This window comes from Platichthys flesus, chromosome 4, assembly GCF_949316205.1.
Source record: "Platichthys flesus chromosome 4, fPlaFle2.1, whole genome shotgun sequence".
In the NCBI taxonomy this organism is placed as follows: Eukaryota; Metazoa; Chordata; class Actinopteri; order Pleuronectiformes; family Pleuronectidae; genus Platichthys; species Platichthys flesus.
The window spans coordinates 3,480,381-3,496,954 of NC_084948.1; the positions used below are offsets into that span (position 1 = coordinate 3,480,381).

At 44.3% G+C, this 16,574-nt stretch overlaps 1 long non-coding RNA gene across 1 annotated transcript; it reads left to right on the plus strand.

The window, feature by feature from the left end:
• The first annotated feature begins 3,954 nt into the window (after positions 1-3,954).
• On the plus strand, positions 3,955-11,643 carry LOC133951538 (uncharacterized). Its single transcript, XR_009920476.1, has 3 exons — positions 3,955-4,039; positions 10,315-10,377; positions 11,379-11,643. It is a non-coding gene; the product is annotated as an uncharacterized LOC133951538 (long non-coding RNA).
• Positions 11,644-16,574: the final 4,931 nt, after the last annotated feature.

The window sequence follows — 16,574 nt, forward strand, 5'->3', positions numbered from 1 at the left end:
ACAACTAATTCTCCCACAAATGCTTAGTTTGACCTCAACTTGTATATGACACGAAAATACTGGAAGCTACTAGTGACATCTTAGAAGATATATTACCGAGAACTAGAAAGCAGGTTTTTTCAACTTACCAGTCTATCCTGGGTTAGGTTATGCTCTGGGCATGAACAGCTCATTGTAATGTTGAACATTCTTTGCCCAGAGGCTGACTGGAAATTGAACCAGGCTCTGCTCAACCGAGCATACCTCTCTAAGTCCTAGAATACAAAAAGAGAAAATTAACCAAAGAAATGAAATCATAAAAATCTACATTACCAATTAAAACCTCAGGGGTTATAACACAAATATTTGAGCTTAAATTACGAATGCTGGTTTGAGTTCTGTGGCTGTACACTGGACCCACAGCCATCCCACTCATCCCCTTGTACCTTTATCCTCTTGTTCTTCTGCTCCAGATTGGCAGAGACCTCGGCCATCATGCAGGTGAGCTGCTCTTGCTCCAGTAGGTTGTGATCTTGGCTGAGGCGCTGCAGGTGCTGAAGAGAGTCATTTGTGTTCAGCAACCTATCCTCTGTGGCGTTTAGCTTAGCTGCCGTGTTGTTACGACAGGCACGGGTTTGACGGAGCAAGGAAGTCAGGGTCTGGACCTCATTTGTTTGTTTGACAATGGTCTTGGAATAGGAATGTCATCAAGTTAATAACAGAGAACTAAAGAATTTGAGAAAGATTATTCAAGACACATCAAATGAAAAAACATAGATTTTTAAAAGTGGGTAATACATGGGAGCAGATTTCAAATGCATGGGGCAGATAAAAGCATTCAAAATTTTAAGGATGGGAAACCACCATCTGTGTTGTTGTCTCCTAACGTTCTGTGCACAAAACTATTGGTAATGATTCAGACCTGAATGAGCATTTGAGACACCAGAAGAACATAACTAACAACAACCTACCATATAAATACCGTTATCAGCACTTTGGTAGCGCTGCAGTGCCACATTGTGGCGATGGTGGAGAGTCTTCAGCTGTCTGTTCTCATTCAGCACCTCACTCAATTGCTGCAATAGATCCGCCCTCCGGTTCTTCAGCTCGCTGATGCAGATCTGGTTGTTAGACAGGGTCCTTGGGTCTGAAACCTGCTGGGGCTTGTTCGAAGGAAACTTCACACTTCGGCTTTGAACAGTTCCTTGGGTTTTTGTATCTGGGGTGAGAGTGAAGAGTGAAAGAAACAACACATTTCCAATCTCACAAATATTAAATCAGGTTGAATAGAATACCTTTCTCCTTCCCAGATAATGTTGATTCTTGCCACTTGTGTGCATCATCAATACTACAATCCCTCTTGAGAGCAGATGCTGGCTTCCTGAGGTTCTGCTTTTTCACATCCATGGGTTCACTTTGCTTTTCTATTCAAAATAAAAACAGGAAAATGTCAGACTTAACCTTACAGCAAGTATTTTGATAAGGTAGGAGTTTAAGGGTTTATTTAATGCTGTTATAATATAAAAACACTACATTACTTAAATTAGCTGGATTGTATATTTCATTATAAAGGAATATATAGACTACACACATTCATATTGATGTTATTCTGTTTACGAGTTGGAATTCTTAAATAATTATGTTGTATTGATGTTCCTGCTAAATGTTGTGATGGCTGACTGTACTTGTCAATAGTAAAATGTTGCCATGTTAGCTATTCTTAGATTATAGCCCCAAAATTCACAATTTCTAAGTCATAGATTTGAAAAAATTTGATAAAGTTATTGGGCTTGTATTTATTAACCTGTCATTGGTGGTGGTGCACCTTGACATAAAATATCTAAAAAGTACAAATGGTCAACTGATCCTGTGATCTGTAGACGTCATAGGCTAATGATATCAACAGATCAGATGACCAACATTAAAGGCATGTTACATAAAGGGAACATTGTTTACTATTTGTATCTATTTTTTTATTAATTCTTCTTCTTTGATCAGTCATGGTTTGCCACCTGCCACACTGAGTTGATGGATGAAGCAATCATTTAAATGGCTGCTAGGAACCCTAGCAGCCCCGGGGAAGGCTCAAGTCGCATCAAAACAGTAGACCAGCATTGACACAGCTGACACATTGTATGTCAGTGGTGTTTTCATTGGAGTAAAGAATATTGTGTTACTGCTTTATCGGCTGTATGTATGTATGTTTGTGTAAACATTAGGATCCTCGAAACCAAAACAACAAAAACAAAACAATGTCACTCCGAACCTGGGACATCTGCTTGAACTCTATGCGATGTCAAATTAATCCAAGGGAGTTATGCTTTTAATATAAAAAGTTAGAAATGAGAACAAGTAATCGTTCATTATTAACAATACGCAGCAAAGGTTATTTATAAATCATTTGTATGAAGGCCATTATCTGGCTCAAACTGTTCATACTTTATTGTTGAGTGTCAGTTCTAATGCCTCTTCACAGACACATACACAGAGAAGCTAATATTTAAAATCACAACAACTGCTGAACTCAGGCAGCTTAGTCAGGCCAAGCAGAACACTTACAGAAGTGGGGACAGGATCCTGTACAACCAGGCCAGAAACATACTGACAAAAGAGATGAGAGTAGCAAAGAGGAGCAGCTAGGGTTGCAAAATTCCGTGAATATTCAAAGTTGGAAACTTTCCATGGGAATTAACGGGAATTAACGGGAATAAACTGGAAATTGTGTGGGTAATTTATAATTACTGTATTTACCTTGTCGAATACAGACATAAATATAAACATTTTGTTTTTTCATAGGCTGCTTTGCGCCCTGAGGAAACTTTGGGCACTTGACAATATGCTTCTGCATCTTTGTGTTATTCTTAACATAGGTCTTTGCATAGTATTTGCAAATGTACACAGCCTTTCCTTCTACATTGGCTGGGGTGAAATGTCTCCACACATGAGATAGTGCATTGTGGCATTGCTCTGTAGAATAAGATGAGAAAAAAGCTTGTAATAAAACACCAATGCAATGCCAGAGAAACAGTTGGCCAAACAATTGGAATCATCTTTAACAATATTTTACAATTGATGGATAAATTAACAGAAATAGGCTAGATGAACAGATGAACAATCCTCATTCAGCATGTTAATATATTTTCCCCAGTAATATCATAGAAACTTACCTGACTAGTCCTGCACACTCCAGCAGGCCTCAATAGCCCTGCTTTTTGACCGTGGAGAAGGCCAGCCCCTTGTCCAAAAGTTCCTGTAGGAATGTCAAAATGCCAGATGTAGGGCTCTGATAAGCCTATTAATCTGCTTTTGCGCACAAATCCTCAAACACACTCCTTTTCCATCATATGCAATCCGTGTAAAAGGGGCCCTGGCGCTCTGAATGGTTTTGATGACACTCTGTGGAAGTCCAGCTGTGGTTAGGATCAGCCTCCCACGGGCCAAGCCCATAGAGCCATGCATGCTGGATGAGGGTGAAAAATCTCTCTGTGCGCCTGTAACAGGAGATCCATCCGTAGAGGCATTGTACCGTATATTTGACACTCCTCCCGATTCGTCATTTCCAGGATGATTTTCTCTACCGTAATGAATTGTGTCCTAATTAATGATGAAGATATAATTTTTGGTATTAAAGAAGGATTCTTAATTGATGATGTAAACATTCTTTACCAAGCAGCACACAAACCCAGCGCCACAGTGAGAGCATCCAGGATGTTCATACCAGTGGCCGGCACTCTGACTGTGACCTATTCTGTTGAGGAGAAAACCTGTGAATAACATGCTTTCATGACTGGCTACTGTCTTGTCTTGGGGTTTCTGTCTCGTAACTTCCTGTTTTATTTTGAAATCCTAACTCCTCTCGTTTCAGGTCACTTGCCCTTCCTCATGTGTCACTGATTCCGGATTGTTTCCACCTGTTCCCTTCACCCTCATGTGCTTATAGTCTGCGTATCCCCTTTGTCTTGTGCCGAAGTGTTTCGTTCTTGTTCGTGCACCTAAGCCCTAAGCCCTTGTCCACAGCCACAGCCATAGTCGTGTTTTGCCTTGATCTTTGCTACACCACGTAAGTTGTTTTCGGTATCCTCTTTGAGAGGGATTTTTTGTTTGTTAAAGTTTTTCTAGTTTAGCTTCGTTTTGTGTTCTTTGGTAATCTGTTCTTCTTCCTCCCTTTTTGGAGTGATTTATGTTTAGTGAGTTCTAATTAGTTTGACGAGCCTACTGTTTAGGTGAGCCTTTTTTTTGTCCTTTTTCATAGCTTGGTTCTCTTTCTTAGCATTCGTTTCGATGTCTCACTATGGGATACGCCCCTTGCGCGTATTCACAGAAGCACTTATTCCAATTCGCCAGCCCTGATAGGCTGGCAGTCGTGACGTCCGCGTCAAGGTGCCGCACCTTAAATAAGGTGGACGCGGCGTCACACGTCATTCAAACACCTCTTCTCGCTTCACGAACAAGCAATTTTCTAATCGGCGTTGATGCTAACTAGCTGCTGTCCACAGACCGGAGCTAACACCTCCATCGCCGGACGCTAGTGGAATTAACGTCGATGCGACTGCCTTCACCATAGGTAGTTCGCTTCTATTTGATTAGCTTAACGGCACCGGGAGCCTGCGGTCACCACACTGCCTGCCACCGGAGCTAGCTAAAAGCGACTATCACTCCAGATAATTCGCTCCCCTTTAGCACACCAAGCTAAATGGATCAAGCTGCAAAGCTTCCTTCCACCTCGCAACCAGGCGATGCCCATCGCCTGTGCACCTGTGGAAATAAAATATCGAGCATGGACACTCACCAGGTCTGCTCCGCGTGTCTCGGGCTGGAACATGCCCGCGCCGCTGTCAGCAACGCGAGCTCGTGCGCCGACTGCGCCCGCTTCACAGCGAAGAGTCTCCGCCGACGACTAGCACGCCAAGCTAGCGTCTCTGAGAGGGACCCTATCCTTTCCAGTGCCACTACCGAGGAACCCCAACCCGGTGTGGACGAGGAGGATCCCGAATCAGAGATTCGGCGCTGGGGCTCCACGCTGGATTTGCTTGACCCGCTAACGGAGCCTCCCCTCATGTTGGATTATGAGGAGGAGGATGAGTCCGACGGCGGGGATTGTCTGGTGTCGGACGGTGACGACGAGGATTATGAATCCTGCTTTGTCCCACCTTCACAGGCTCTCAGCTCTCCAAGCCCTGCAAAGGGCTCGGTTGGGACGATTACGCCCCAGCCCAGTGGCGATATGCACGATGTGTGTAAACGCGCCGCAGAGAGACTGAAGATTCCATGGCCCGCGGTCGTGGCGGAGGCCCCAAGGTCCCGCTACGAGGGGAAGAAATTACCCCAAGCAAAGAGGGCTGCGAGACAACTTCTCCCGGTGTTCCCGGAAATCCTGGAGGAAGTTACCGCCTCATGGAAACATAACCCTTACTCCAGCAAAACCACCATTCAAGGTGCGTCTTCCTTGGATATTGAGGGAATGGATAAGCATGCCATGGCCCGCATGCCTCCCATGGAGCCCCTGGTGGCAGCACACCTTCATCCACGGCTGTCAGCTGCCTCATCCAGGGCCCCCACACTTCCCACGAAAGCCGATCGCTTCCAATCTGCCATGACTGAGCGAGCTTATAAAGCAGCGGCTTTGACGGTGAGGGCTCTCAACGTCACCTCCATGTTGTCAGCTTACCAAGCGGAGCTTTTTGACGACATAGCCGACATGCCCGAAAGTTCCGCGTGGGACGAGATCACCACAATCGCGGATATCTGCCTACGCGTACAGCGATGCGCTGTACAGGCGGCAGGGAAGTGCATGTCGGTGTTGGTGTTACAAGAGAGGACGAGATGGCTGAATCTGACCAATCTGTCTGATAGAGAAAAGGAGGACATCCTGGACATGCCTATTGTCCCCGAGGGTGTCTTCGGCTCCGCCCTCGCCTCAATGCAAAAGCGCTGTGAGGCGAAGAAAAAGGAGGATGAGGCGCTACAGCTCTGCCTTCCGAGGAAAGCACCTGCCGCGGCGCCTCCGCCCCCCCGGCAGACTTTCGCTCAGGTTGCCTCTAGGAGCGCCGCTCCTGCTTTCCGCATCCCGAAGCGCCCCAGGGCTCAACCGGGTGCGAACACCAACGGCCCCCCGGAAACGAAGCCCGCTTGGCCGAGAAAGCCCTTCTATTCCCCGTCAACCCAGGCTGCTCAACCGGGTCCGTCGACCAGTCAGCAGGCCAGGCGGAAGAAGAAGGCGACTTAGCGGTCAACCCCACCGCGAGCGGAGCTGCCACCCGTTCCCTGTTCACTGGCAGCCCAGCTATCACGTGTGTTAGGGGAGAAATTACCCAGTGCCACCCATCCCTCTCGGCGACGCGTGGGCCCAGAGCTCAGTTCGTGCGTCCCAGTAAAGAGGCGAAGAGACATGTTTCAGATGCGGGATTGTTCAACGCCACATCAATGTCTCACAAGCACGCACACAGGGTTTGTGTTAATAAAAGGTTTTCCACTGACGTATCCAGGCTCACAGCCAAGGGTGCAGGGTTGCAAAATCATAAAAACACAAAAACAAAACCAACGAAACACAGAGGTGCAGAGCACACTGTTGTTCCCCATAACACCACAAGGGGGAAGCAGCATCCCACCTGTGGTGAAACATCCCGTTCCGCTCGCTCCGAGCCTATCAGACAGCGCATGCGCAGTGATACTCGGAAGTGCGCAGCTGGTACGGGCCCCCAAAGATCGTCTGTGTCAGACAGAGCTTCACTCCCCCCTAACTTTGAGGCTAGAGAGTTGGAAAGCATGCACAGCGTCAGAATGGGTATTGAGAACACTGGCCAAAGGCTACAGGCTTCAATTCGCCACAATGCCCCCCCGTTTTCCCGGCCTCATCGCTTCCCGTGCGCAGGGAGAGTCGGCCCGGGTGTTACGGGAAGAAATATCAGCTCTATTAAACAAAAGAGCCATACGAATAGTGCCACACAGGCAGGGACTGGAGGGTTTCTATTCGAGGTATTTCCTGGTCCCAAAGAAAGGGGGGACCTCATTACGTCCCATCCTGGACCTTCGCATTTTGAACTCGTATCTCAGGAGATACAAGTTTCGCATGCTGACACACTCAACGCTGATACGTTTGATACGACCGGGGGACTGGTTCACATCAATCGATCTGAAAGACGCGTATTTTCACATTCCCATTTATCCTCCGCACAGGAAATATCTGAGGTTCGCTTTTCAGGGCACAGTGTACGAGTATCTGGTACTCCCCTTTGGCCTGTCACTGAGCCCGAGGGTGTTTGTGAAATGTGTCGACGCCGCTATAGCTCCCCTCAGGGAGCGGGGTATACGCGTGGCCACTTATCTGGACGACTGGCTGCTGCTGGCGCGCTCAGAGCAAGAGGCTGCGGCGCACACGAGCATTGTACTGACTCACCTGGCCGATCTCGGTTTTGTGGTGAACAGGGAAAAGAGTGTGTTAACGCCGAGACAGGAAATTGCCTTTCTGGGTCTCACGTTAAATTCACTGACCTACACGGCTCGCCTGTCAGCCGAGAGAGTGCGCACTTTCAGGTCCACTCTCTCTCATTTTGCCATAACACGTCGGGTCACATACGGACTGTGCCTCAGGTTATTGGGACTGATGGCCTCAACAATATTGGTGGTGAGGCTGGGCAGGCTGTACATGAGAGATTTTCAGCGCTGGGTGGCTTCTCTCAGACTGGATCCTGCGCGCCACAGACGCCGCAGTGTAACGGCTTGCGCATCCTGCGTCCTCGCGCTGCTACCATGGCAACGCCCGTCTATGTTGACAGCGGGGGTGAGCATGGGCGCAATATCTGCCAGAAAAGTGATCACAACGGACGCCAGTCTGTCAGGCTGGGGCGGTGTGTTCGAGGGCAGATCCGCGAATGGGATGTGGAGCACAGATCTCAAACATGCCCATATAAATTATCTGGAGTTGATGGCAGTGTTTCTGACGCTGAAACATTTTCTGCCGTTCCTCCAGGGACATCATGTGTTAGTGAGGACGGACAATACGACCACGGTGGCGTATATCAATCGTCAGGGGGGTCTACGTTCTCTACAGTTACACACTCTTGCACGCAGACTGATATTGTGGAGCGAGGAGCATCTCCTCTCAGTGAGAGCGACTCACGTTCCCGGAATTCAGAATGTGGGTGCGGACCTTTTGTCCAGGGGAAATCCTCTCTACGCGTGTGGAAACTTCACCTGGCTGTAGTAGCTCAGATTTGGTCACATTTCGGCCGCGCAACAGTGGATCTGTTTGCGTCGAGGGGAAACACACAGTGCCCACTGTTCTTCTCCCTGCACGACCAGAGCGCACCGCTGGGGCTGGATGCGTTCGCTCACAAGTGGCCGCGCGTCCCGCTTTACGCTTTTCCACCTCTGGCTCTGATTCCCCCGACACTGCTCAGGGTGCGGGAGAATCGTCTGTCAGTAATTTTGATCGCTCCTCACTGGCCGTCCATGCACTGGCTGGCGGAAGTGAGACAGCTCCTCCACGGTCACCCATGGCCTCTCCCGCTGCGCAGGGACCTGCTCTCCCAGGCGCGCGGACAGATATTTCACCCTCACCCGGAGCGCCTCGCCCTGTGGGCTTGGCCCGTGAGTGGTTTAATCTGAGCCTGACTGGATTATCAAATAATGTTGTTAACACAATTCAGAATGCCAGAGCATCATCCACTAGGTCTCTTTATGACTGTAAGTGGAGGTTGTTTGAGGATTGGTGTGCTAAGGCACAGGAAATCCCTTTTCAATGTCCAGTTGGTACAGTCCTGTCCTTCCTGCAGGACTTGATTGATCAAAAGAGGGCATTTTCTACTGTCAAAGTTTACTTGGCAGCTATTTCTGCTTGCCATGTTGGATTTGATGGAAAACCAGTGGGTCAACATCCTCTGGTTTGTCGTTTTATGAAGGGTGCACGGAGGTTGCTGCCCATCTCTAAGACTATGTCACCATCATGGGATCTAGCAGTGGTGCTTGGAGCCCTCTCTAGTCATCCTTTTGAACCATTGGATAACGTGGACATGAAAACGTTATCCTTGAAGGTGGCTCTGTTATTGGCTTTGGCTACAGCTAAACGTGTAAGTGATATTCACGCTTTGTCTGTAAATCCAGCATGTATGCGGTTCACCCCGGGGAACCTTGGGGTGACGCTGAGACCGAATCCTGCATTTGTTCCAAAGGTTGTTAAACCATGCTCCCCAGTGGAACTGTCAGCTTTTCAGCCACCTCCCTATGGTTCTGCAGAACAGCAACGGTTACACATGCTGTGCCCTGTCCGTGCCTTACACACATATGTGGAAAGGACGAGGAGCTTTAGAAAAGGGGATCAGTTGTTTGTGTCCTGGGCTAAGCCCCACTGGGGCAAACCTGTCACCAAACAAAGACTTTCTCACTGGATAGTGGATGCCATTGCATTGGCCTACTCCAGGTCAGGCCTTCAGGTTCCGACTGGTTTACGGGCACATTCTACTAGAGGTCTCGCGACCTCTTGGGCCCTGTTCAAGGGAGTCTCTATCGAAGACATCTGCGCTGCAGCTAGCTGGTCTTCTCCCCTCACATTTGCGAGGTACTACAGGTTGGATGTCACATCCCCTGGCCTGACCCACGCTGTCTTGAGCGTGGGCTCCAATGTGGATCTCACTTTTAAGTGAGGGGGGGGGGGGGCTGGTGGTCAGTCACCGAGATAAGCTTGTCTGGCAATACGGGAGTCTCCATATCCCATAGTGAGACATCGAAACGAATGCTAAGAAAGAGAACTTTGGGTTACTTTTGTAACCCCGGTTCTCTGAGTAGCATGAGTGAGATGTCTCACCAGACCGCCCTTCTTGCTACTGGGGTGAAGCGAGAAGAGGTGTGCTTGTTTTGAATGACGTGTGACGCCGCGTCCACCTTATTTAAGGTGCGGCACCTTGACGCGGACGTCACGACTGCCAGCCTATCAGGGCTGGCGAATTGGAATAAGTGCTTCTGTGAATACGCGCGAGGGGCGTATCCCATAGTGAGACATCTCACTCATGCTACTCAGAGAACCGGGGTTACGAAAGTAACCTAAAGTTTTTCCTCCCTCATCTTCAACAAAACAGCAATACTTACTTTTTCTTTTTCATTCACTTCTGATTGACTGTTTTAAGGCTAAGCCAGTCTCTGAGAACCAGGGATCAGTTTTGCTGCGCCCATATAATGTTTGAACATCAACGACAATAATTTGCATTGGAACAGGTGTGGAGCACCTGAAGCTGGTGATGCTGGTTGTAATTGAGATGATAGAGTGGCAATGAAATCAACTAAATTAACAAAATAGAGGTTCTCAACCTTCTCAAGTCGTTTTCTGTCTGATCTTTACAGGAACCCGAGATGATCCAGAGGATTAGTCTGACTACTTTAATGCAAATCCACATTCAGCTTCAGGTACAAATATTAACAACTGGCTATTAAGCTACTGGGTGAATTTGAAATAAACCTCAACTGAAACTCCATATCATTATTCAATAGTTCTTGTACAATAAGTATGCAGTTCAATTGGTGTCTCAAATTTCAAATCCTTTGTGTAAATCTATGAACAGCCTTGATCATGTTGTAGGGTTGAAGTATCAAGTGTGTATTTTAGAAATTTGCAGCCATTGTCACTTTGTTTCAGGACCACTATGAATGGTGCATCCTCGAGAGAACAAGAACATGAAAATTTACATTCGTCCTTAAACACCTTCACATATTAGACTCAACAGTTTTGTAACAGCTCATTGGAAAGAACAATATGATCTAGATTGAATTTCAGTAAAATGAAAAGAAATACTCTTTACTTTTGTGTTCACGTTCAATATTTCAATTTGCTGATATGGGCCTCTAAAGATATGTGCCGATATAAAAAGGTTTATTTTAAAGGATAAACAATGTGCATTATGACTATATTTTACATAGACATTTTTTTGGTCTTAACTCAAGTTCTATATATTCTGTCGTATTTGTGTTTTCTTTTTTAATTCATCTTTCTTTAAAAAATATTTTTGAGGTATGCATTATTGCCAATTTTATGTATAAGCGATAGTTTTTACTCCATGATATCGGTATTGGCCCCCATTTAAAAGCTTATTCTGTACATTTTTGCCACAGTCATGCAACAAAAGTTTGAATACAACCTGTGATGTTTACCAATCATACGTATATATGTCTTTGTTATTATTCAAAAATGACTCAATGGAGGACAATGTCAGAAAGGATATCGTCTCGCTGTGTGTTATGCTCCATATACAGTCTGTGGTTACGTGTGATTATTTCCATTGCTCGTAATTCTCTGAATACAATCATCTGCAGACGGTTTAGCTTTTTGTTTTGAAATGTGATGAACTGTTACAGATTATAATTCAGATCGAAATTGAATGTGTTCTTTCTTTCATCTTTATCAAACTTAGAAATCCCACCTGTCTCTGTGGGAGTTTGTTTTGGTCCCACCAGTGAAGCTCTGCAGCTGCTGGATTTTTCCTCCACATGAAGTATCTTATCTGAACGATGACTCCGGCTGAAGACAAGAAGGTTTGTGTTTTATTGTGGCAGGAAACTCTTCTGTTGAAGATGTAAACCTTTGTCTCAGTGGGAATACTTTTCTCCCACCTGCAAGTCTACATCATCAGCCACATGGTGGCACTGCAGCTTTTGATTTTATCTCTGAATTATTTTTTGCAATAATCTCATCAAACCCTGATGTAAAAGAAATGTAATTTGGGTGTTAAACCAGAAACATAAATAGCTATAAATGACAATAAAAAACACAAATGCAGCCAAATATATAGAACGTGAATGAATATTTTCTGCTTATTCTATAGATTAAATGTTTTTCTTCTGTGTGGATCAGGAAATAAACGCTGATGCAATACGTCACTGAATGGCTGATGTATAGTCAAACGTCCCAAGGACATCGATGAAGTGCTCGGTGTATGAAACCGTTGGTCACCCTGTCAATGCAGTGCAGCCAAGGGTGAGAGCAAATGTTCGATCATGAGTTCTGTGAGCATCATATTTAAAGATATAGAGGAAAAATGAAAGGACTCATGAATTCATTACATGTCTTCCTCTTCCCGTCTCTCTCTCTCTCTCTCTCTCTCTCTATATATATATATATATATATATATATATATATATACATTGTCTTTGCTGCTCATCCAGCCTCACACTGTGTATGACAAGATTGAGCTTGGTTGCTTGAGGGAGCTCCTTGTATCAGGATGTTCAGGGGATCAAGAAGTAAATGGGAATGCTGAAAGTCCAGCTGCCTCACAAAGGTACTCCATTTCCTCTGGCATCAGCATCTGTAGAAACTTTAATTTGGCCCTGAGAGATTATTGCACCTTGCGTTTATCAGGATTTTGTTTATGACTGCTACTTATTATTTCGGTTTTGCAATGTTTTTAAGGCATTTCCTCATTGAAATTCATGAGTCACAAGCTTAGTTCTGCAGACTTTTTGCAACCTGAATCTCATGAGAATGAAGTATTTATAATCCACAATGTTAATTTTAGCAATGGTCATTTTTCTTTCTTGGTTGGAGTGAGCGTCCATCAGCCAAATGTTTCCTAGTAAGAGCTTTTAGCCTCAGAGAGGACATCTGGAGGGCAGAAATATATGGCTGGTTAAATATTTGCAATTTCCACATATCAAATCTAACATTGTTTGGTTTTGGTGGATAAAAAAAGCTTTGAAATACCAAATAGGTATCGTGTTGATGTGCTTTTAGCTTTTTAGCTCAACAGCTTATACCATTAGGTGCAGCTGAGTTCGAGGAAATGGTTTGAGGAAATGTCCCAATTCTGAGAGAGACAGAGAGAGAGAGAGACGTCAATTTTGCAAGACATAAAGATTACTTTGATCTATGACCACTAACCGTGTCACTGCAGGAGTGGAGTTGTCTGTTTACGGTTCAGCATCAAAGGATTCATGGTCCATGTATGTCCACGATACAGAACATCGTGTTTTATTGGCTTGTAATCAAACTTTGACGCCACACCATGGTCACACAGTGTGGCGAAAAATCCATCTTTGGGTAACTTTTTATCTCCATCTTGTTTAGATGACACTCATCTCAAATTGAAGGTGATCTGATGAAAGCCCTGGGACAAGTACTTCAAAGTAAAAAAGCTTTCCACCAAGGGGCGCTGTAATTTTAAGTCATGATTTCTGTTTAGATGTCATCAGGCCTGGACTCTTGTCTTACAGGTCTAGTTTGGACTCAGCCCCAGAGCATTATGGATCCTCCACCATGCTTAACTGTTGGTAGGGTGTTATTTTCCTTGTAGGCTTCATTGCGCCGTCTGTAAACAAACTGTTGGTGTGCATTGCCAAAAAGCTCTATTTTTGTTTCATCTGTCCACAGAACATTTTCCCAGAAGGACTGCAGGTTGTCCTGGTACTCTTTGGCAAAGATCAGTTGTTCCTTTTTATGTCTTTTCCTCAGCAATGGTGTCTTCCTTGGTCTTCGCCCATAAAGCCCAGTTTGATTTACTGTGCGGCGTATGGTAGTTGTTGAAACCATGACCCCAGACTGTTTCAGGTCGGCCTTCAGGTCTTTGGACGTTTTTTTCCACCATCCATTTCGCACCACCCTTCAAAGACTTCTTAATAACATTACGCACTGTTAAAAAAGGGATAACAAGGTCTTTGGAGATGGCCTTATACCCTCTGGAGGTCTTGTTTATGCTAATAATAGCCCTTCTGATGTCCTCAGACAGCTCCTTTGTCTTGACCATTATGACAAAGGAACAGGGAATAACAGGTGGCTTTTGAAAACACGGAAGTCATCATTCATTGGCTAATTCATGTCACATGGGCACAGTAAATTTATTACAAGTGATTCTCATTTATGGTTTACCACAGGTGAGTCATAATGTGTTTCCATACTGATTTACAGCAAAGGGTGCCGATATCAGTGACACAGCAAGATTTAAGTTTTTCTATTTTTTCCGCCAATTGTTTAATTGTTTTAAATTGTTGTTTATCATTGCTCTTTTGTATCAAACACCAATTCTCTATACAAAAAAGTTGTTTTCACTTGTTTCATTTTTTTCAGGAGATATTCCACATTATGTTCTTTAACTTCTTTAGTGCCAATAATGGTGAGCAGGACTTTACATATTCAAAATTATATATATATATATATATATAAAGATTTCACTTACCTCATTAATATAAAGTATACTGTGATATCTTACAATATTTATTGAAGCATCTTTGCACATTGCATAAACCAATGAACTATTACCCCATTTCATTCTCATTGGTGTGTTTTTTAAGTTCATATATGCATACTTTTGTATATATATTTATATTCAGGAGGATTGATCCACCATCATGATCCTGAATCACAATCTACGAGCCACCATCAATGATCATAGCCAGTATTACCTGTGAAACCACAGCCTGATATAGCCTATTTTTCTTTACCACCTGTCTCCAAAGCGATCTCACTTTGCAGTGAGGTCACCACCCTAAAAAAGTGAATATTTTTGATAATGAATGTTGGGTTGAAAATATAAAAGAGGAAATGTCATGAACGAGTTGAATGTTTCATCTTTAAATGTTAGCCATGTTGGCACGAGGGGGATGATATGAGAGCATAAATCTTTCAAACCAAAATGTTAAAGAAAAAACATTCCATTTAATAACAGTTCAACACTGTCATCACTTCTCAGCCGTCCACCCATATACGGTCCACTGTACGTGGCTTCCTGTCTCTCTCACCATCTGTTCTCTTATTCTGGAGTGTTGTCCTCCTCGCACAAATCACCTCCAAACGTTTATCATCTAGAGACACTTTCTTTTTCCTGTGTCATATTCATAGTTTTGGTTTGTTTTTTGGTCGGTTTTGAATATCTGCACAAGCATTGCTGAGCAATGAACTCGATACAGGATCCGCCAATACTATCCCCAACAGTTGAGGTTGAGGATCCAGATGAGGTGATGATGATTCTGCTGAAGACTGGAGGAGATTGGGGTGGAGGTGGGTTACGTGGGTCACTGAATGACAGCTGACTGTTGAAGAGAAGAGAAGGGATTTGAAGTTTGACAGCAGCCACATGATTGGCTGGAACAGACTGTGGCAGAATCTGATTGGCCATTTAGAAATGCCCCCAATCAGCTGATCAATAAGCATAGAGAGAGTAAGAAATTTGAGAATGATTGAATTGGGGTAAAGTATTTTCTAACTGAACTCAAGATCAGCTTCATTTCAATCAGGAGAGACTTCGACTCAACATTTGATCATATTTATTGACATGTGCACAGGAAGTAATGTGAATGTTATAGTCTTTGGCTTTTAGACTCTATATAATGTCATCGGAAATAGAATGGGTTGAAGCAATACATAGTATAGAAAATACCCCCAAAAATAAAAAAGAGAATGGAAAGAATGTGAATATTTTTCCACTTGTATAACTTTCTAAAGCAGTGTCGGCATCTATGTCACTGTCACCCATGCTGCTTTGTTGTCTTCTACTATCTTCTCCGCGAGCAACAGTACCACCTCGACTAATGGGATGAGCATATTCTGTATCATTGTACTCGTGTGTGAATATGCTTTCAGCTCATTGATCCCAGAGCAGGACATTGCCTGGGAACAAGTTTATCGAAAAACTGTTGACATTTTATTGCTATTTTTTTGTTACAACAAAGGAAATCCCCAAACGCTTATGAAGAGGAGAAGAAAATACACAGGCAAGTATCGGCCTACTTTGAAATAAATTAAACACAGAACTATGTAGGGCTACTTGAGTCAACGGAAGTTAAAATAAATTTAGTCATAGTTTTGACCATTTTTTTAATCGCACTGTAATACGGGACAAAGTGCGTCACTTTTCAGCTTTTGTTTCTAAATACGGGACGATTCCGTTTTTCAAGGGACTGATAATTAAAAAAGTAGTTTGGACAGCATCACGCAACCCTGGACCCTGGTGCCGGGGCTGCACTTAAGGGGGGGGCTATTCAGTTATTTAGCCATGCCTGTCCTTTCCATAAAACCATGATCTGGTGAAGCCCTTGGACAAATTCCTCAAAGGCAAATGTGAAAAATGGCCACTAAAGCCAAAATGGCGGTCCTCCTGTTTCGTTCTTCATAATGCTCCTTGAGACTTTTTTGTTCATCTCATGGGCTGAGTTCTAAGTGGTGATGTTGAGCTATTTTGCCACACATTTCCAATTACTCCAAAATACCTAAATTTTTCCCACTTCTGAATTTTTTGCAAACTATGGTGAGGATTTGAGCATGTTTAGGCCCTAAAAAGGTCTTTCCACCAGTGAAGTGGACTCTTCTCCCTTGCAATAGATACAAATTGTATATAGGCCTTTTTGTTTTTATTTGACAAAATTTGTGATTGTACAGAGAATGTTCTGGAGCTGGCTGAGAGCGGCATGTGACCAAATTATAAAATATGTTTTCTGTTCTTTTGCTGATTCTCTGAACAGAGTAATAAAAGTCCCGTGTCAGAAAGCAAGTCCCGGTCATCTTCATAAATTCGGACACAACGCAGTGCTTACCATACAAAGGAGAGACCGGTTTCATATACACAGCATGACTCTTTGATTATGCCAGCCCGAGAAACTTTTGAAGGTTGGAACGCATG